This window comes from Nanorana parkeri, unplaced genomic scaffold (assembly GCF_000935625.1).
Source record: "Nanorana parkeri isolate BGI_ZX_2015 unplaced genomic scaffold, ASM93562v1 scaffold241, whole genome shotgun sequence".
Classification (NCBI taxonomy): Eukaryota; Metazoa; Chordata; class Amphibia; order Anura; family Dicroglossidae; genus Nanorana; species Nanorana parkeri.
Window position 1 is genome coordinate 882,728 of NW_017306509.1, and position 6,147 is coordinate 888,874.

Consider the following 6,147-nt stretch of genomic DNA (forward strand, 5'->3'; position numbering starts at 1 on the left):
AGGCCTGTTCGAACACCTTTGCTGTCTGCAGTTAACAAGATAAAACGTCTCCAATTCGCACAGAAACACAAGGATTGTACAGTCAAGCATAGGAAAAAAGTAATGTGTTCCGATGAATCACGTTTCCGGTTGCATCATGCAGATGGCAGAGTGAGAATTTGGCGGAAACAGCATGAAAGCATTCACCCCACATGCATGAGTACAACCCTTCAAGCTGGTGGGGGCAGTGTTATGGTTTGGGGCATGTTTTCCTGGCATGATTTGGGCCCTTTAATTTGTGTGGAAGAACGTCTGAATAGCACAACATACCAAAGTATCGTTGCTGATCAAGTTCATCCTATCATGTTGATGGCGTATCCCAATGGAGATGGCTTCTTCCAACAAGACAATGCGCCATGCCATGGTGCTCGTATTGTTCAGGAGTGGTTTCAAGAACATGAGGGAGACTTTACCTCGCTTAGAACGTCTGAATAGCACAACATACCAAAGTATCGTTGCTGATCAAGTTCATCCTATCATGTTGATGGCGTATCCCAATGGAGATGGCTTCTTCCAACAAGACAATGCGCCATGCCATGGTGCTCGTATTGTTCAGGAGTGGTTTCAAGAACATGAGGGAGACTTTACCTCGCTTAGGTGGCCCCCCAGTCACCTAAGCTCTCAATCCAATTGAGCATTTGTGGGATGAAGTTGAAAGAGCCATCAGGCAGCTGGTTCCACAACCATCAAATCTCACAGAACTGGACAGTGCTATTCATCAGACATGGTGTCCGATTCCTCGCATCAACTTTCAAGATCTCGTGGAGTCAATGCCAAGAAGTATCGCCGCAGTATTGAAGGCAAAAGGTGGCCCAACGAAGTACTGATGGGGTGGTCATAATAATCTGGCCACTCAGTGTATAGGAATTGTGCATTTTGATGTTGCCCTTTAAGCATTATTTAAGAGCTTCTCCCCCCAAAAGTTTTTTTTTTTTGCATTGATATACAGTATGTCCCTTCTGACAGTACCCAGCTTCCCATTTATTTGACAATCCCTTGCCTATTATCTTTGAAAATAGCCACAATTGATTTAAAAATATTTGACTTCCATTTACTTCAATAAGGTTCAGATTAACAATCAGAACTTAGGAGAAGTTTGGTCAACCTCTCTTGATCCGAACCCAGGTAGGTTCAGCTCATCCCTAGTAACAAGTATGCACCCAAATTCCTGAACCATACCAGGCCACTTGTCTATGACATCAGGGGGAGGTACCTTGCAAGGGAGGATGATAAAGTCTCTCCCCACCCTCGCAAGGCACCTTTTCCCCAATGTTATAGGGACAAGAGCCTCATCCCCACATCCTGCCCCCCAAAAGAAATACAGCGGTCTGTGATAGGGGACCAAATGGAATCAGCAAACCCTATATAAAAAAGGGGGCCCCCAAATAACCACCAACCCCCCTAGGTGAATAAGTATGGGGTCCGTATTACCCGTTTATTACTTATTCACAAAAAAGTAAATAACATTTACACCATGAAAAAAGTTGATTATTAGAAAAAAAAAAATAATGTAGATCCACGTCAATTAAATTACAGACTTCTGGCCAGCTTCTGTTTGTCAACAAATACGTCCCATCATGGACTTTTCCATGGAGATCCATAGCTGTTTAACATGAAAGTCCTGGTCAGAACAACTGCTTTATAATATGACATTATATTGGGAGAGTGACACCCTCCCCCCATTCCATACAAAGGAGACAATACTTTTTCCTGATCTGGTGGAAAATAATTTTGGCAGAGAGATGGGTAACATCTGCAACGTAAACTAAATTCTAGGTAATACATTAATTTTTACAAGTTACCCAACCACATAAAATAAATCTTATCCCAGTTAACAGGATCTTGTCATATCATATCATTTTCTGAGAAGAGTTAGTGGTGAGAGCCAGAAAGCGGAATGCCTAGATATTTCACTGATTGGTGCTGCCAGATAAAAGGATAGGACTGGCGAAAGGTGTCAGTCTCCAAGGTGTCAGTCTCCAAGAACTGTTATACAGTTGCACAGAATGTGCGTGTGCAAACATGCAAATCACATAAAATAAAATTTTAAAAAATTACATGCATTGTAAAGTAGTGTGTGTAAAAACAGTGAACGGTGTTCATATATTTTAATATGCGGCTCCTAGTCCTGGCTGCATTGCAGCAGCATTTTTATAAAAACCCTGTACTGAGAAGAATATGGATGCAATATATTAGGCAACTTTGCTTCTGAAATTCTAGTTACTAGTCTAAGTATGTAGCTAAGGTGTTCTGTTTTATTCTAAATTCCCTTGTTGCATATGTGTTCGCTGTCATTGACTGGGAGGATAATAGGCAACTAGCATTTTCAGAATGAAGTCAGCAATGGCAGCCTACGCATATATTTCAGCATAGAATTCCATTAATAAAGCAGCTCTGGCCAAATCTTATATGGTCAATAATTCATTTTTTTTATTTCTGAACCAAAAATGCCATATCCATAAAAGGGGCAATAAAGCTGATTGTTTGGTGACTGCATGTGCAGACAGGTGAGACCATCATATATCTAAATTTTACATCCTACCTGTACATTATAAATAATAGGTATTGATCATGCACACAGACTATTTTCAGAATAATAATTCAATTTATTATGTCCAGGAAGTTACCCATGAATTGTTACCTTAATATGTATGATGTATACATTATAGTTGTACAATGAACAATTGTATCCTACACAATAGATGGCAACACCTGATCAGGAAAGGTATGTACCGAACTGGACTTTTACTATAGTTTGTTTCAAAGAATGTATCAAGCATGTATTTTGTGAAATAATGTTTATAAGAAAATAATGTTTATTCTTTACATTGTTTTCCTTTACATTTAGATATTATATGTGTAATTCTTTACAACATAATTGTATGCGGTTATTTATTTAGAAGAAAGATTAGAGCTACATAATTTTTCCAGCCCTCATGTATATCCTCCAGAACTACTGTTAACTTTTAACACAGAAAAGTACATTGGAGGTATTAAAAAAAGGCTTGGTGTCACTTTTCTAGCAGACCTTTAAAAGACCTTTAAAAGCTTCTGCGCCTCTTTAAGAACCTGTCACTATGGCTGAGACAGATTCAAAATGAATTACCATCAGTGTACAGATTGGAAAACTGATGGTAATTAGACCAAATCTGAGCTGGCATACAGAGAGATGCCAGTGCTTAGAGTGGGGCATGTATGTGCTGGGAACCTTGCAACCATTGACGCATTGCCACCTGTTGGCTATGGAGTCTGCCCACTGCCTGCTGTCAAAAACATACGGAGAAGACCTGATGGTAAACTAGTTTGTCAGCCTCTCCAACAGGCTCAAGCCATCCACTAGTAAAACCCCTTGGCTGATTCACTGTTGTGTGACAGGTGCAGCCTCATTGAGCCTACACACCACAAATGGCAGTCCTTTAGCCAGATTTATCTACATCTTCCAACAGCTGCATGAATCTGGCGCAGGCACCGACCTTTTCTAATCTGGATGCAAGACAGAATTCTAAGCGTGTCATGTATACTCTTTATAAATTCCACAGATTGTTGTAATCAATTGTATTTTATAGTTCTCCTGTGACAAAAGATTTGTTATTTTAAATTTCATCTGTTAAGGCAATACAATAAAATATTTTCATAGAAAAACATACATCTTTCTTGTCACTAGACGTGCAAATCATAAGAATTAGTTTTGGAGGAAATAATGAAAAATAAAAACATTTTCATTCGTTTCGTCAAGCAAATTGTTATGCTATTTCAGAGGCAACGAACCTCTGAATCCGAAAGCGAACATGTAGATAGAAGAACGCTCGGTGGCCATATTTGCCACCGGCGCGTTCCGCTTATGAAGGCCCCCATCTTGGAGGTGAGAAGCATGTGTCACATGATCCCATACGTGTGTGGTCGTCGGGTGACGTCATACATCTGTTGGGCACCGCCATCGGCACCCATACAGGCATGTGATGTCACCCGACACTGCGCATGCATGAGAGGACATGCGCCCCACCTCCAAGATGGCAGAAGATGTCACTGGAAAATATGGCCACCAAGCGTTCTGTGAATTAATTATTATGAGCCTGAATATGTTTTTTGTATATTTCGGTGTATAATGATTCATTAATTCGGATTGGGACAAACCGCCCAAACAATGGAATTCCATTGATTTGCAGGTTCATCCAAATCCGAATGCACAAGTCTACTTGTTACATAGAAGAAAAAAACTTAAATATCAATGTAATGGAAACTACCATGATTAGAGGTATATTTCTATATAATATTTGCAGTTGCTGGCCTGGATTTACATAACATGGCAAATGTTTAACCTAGTGAAGTATAGAGCCTGCTCTATTTTAGCATACCAATTATGGTGTTAGTGATGCCTCAGGCAACTTCAAGGAATTATATCCACAGAGGTCGGAAATGTTGAAGGGAGTATATTTTTTCTTCTTCCGTTAGGGTTTTTGGCCACAGCACTGAGAAGGATACTCAATGTCGGGACAATTGCATTGCCCCTGGATACATTTTAAGTTCAAATTAGAATATTCAACTGTAGGTTTTTATTTCTTAATATCCATATATCCACAGGTAAGTGGTCCAAAGGCTCTCTTAAGCAGTTTTGACAAGGAGTGGGAAGAAACCTCCAGCCGTTGAAGGGGAAAGAAGTAGATTATACATAAATCCCTTACATACTGGCAAACTCTGCTAGTAGTATGGGTGCTAAAGAGCTTGTAGCCTGTTTGTATTGAGCACCAATGTTTTGGAAGGGGCCTTCTTGTTTTTTGGGGATGCCTTACAAAGCCTTCCCTAAAAGCAACTCAAAGCAGAAGGGCAGATGGACTGGTATCAGCATGATAAGGAGATGTTCCCCATTGCCATGGGGACACTATCCAGTTGATTACATTGGCACACACAAATGTTTTCTTCATCCTTTTATTCTTGAAAAAAGAATAAACAAAAACTTCAAAGTGCTGAATTTGTGTGTGTAAAAAAAAGCTTGTTCAGCCTTTTGCAGATCTCTGGCAACACATTTCCCATGCTCACATTTTCTGAAAAAAACAAAACAGTTTAGATATTATGTGTCATATGCAGACATTGCATTAAAGCAAACATATATTTATTATGAGATTTATAAATACACCCCTAAAAATTAAAGCCTGACTCCAAACTCAGACTGCCCCCCCATCGCCCCTTCCTCTTTATACATAGCTGTTTTCCAGGTATCTGTGGTCCGGTCATGCAACGTGTCAGGTCCTTTTCATACTCTTCTTCCTCTGGCTGTAGACAGATCTCAAATAAGAGGGCAATCATGTACAGAGCAGCAACAGTGAACAATGGTACATATTTTAGAATATTTTCAGTTGGGGTCTTCTAACAGGTATGACTGGTTCCAGCAGAGAATAAGTATAGCAGTAAAGGTACATTTGATTCTAGGAGATTCCCAGGCTTCAGTTTCTACACCATTAAATGACACATTTATGCAGTAAAAACCTTCTCGGTTGCTATCTTTATTTATCACACTTACATATGAATGTTGCCTGTAAGTCAGTTATAAATGAAAATGTTTTCACCCAAAATTAAAATCAGTGGGAACTGTGACCCCTTTGGGGGGCTGCTAGGCAAGCTATTGACAAAAACATTTTCAATTATGCAGCGCCAACACAGTTGTAAATATGTGATTGATTAAACTGTACAATGTGAACAAAACACCATTGGTTGTATTATATAATGTGAATATTATGATATTCAGTGAAACAAAATCATATAAATGTGAAACTATATCATAAAAACAAAGTGAAAAGTCCAACGTGTGTTGTGTATTTCTTTTTTCTTTCAAACACCGTGAATAGCAATATAGTGTTCCAAGCGTGGGCAAATTGTAAATTCAGGGAACAGTTCCGTGATGTTTGTTGGGGATGCAGGCAAATACCGTGCAAATCCCCTCAGGGTATATACACACCACAATGTAGTGGCTGTGGTAAGCAGCCTGAAGAGCTTTTAAAGAAATGGATTATCCTGAAGTTGTGGCGTCCTTGCTGTAACTTTCAGCGGTCCGTAACTGTTATGTGCCCCCCACTGTTATGTGCCCCCCCAACACATAACATAATAACTCCC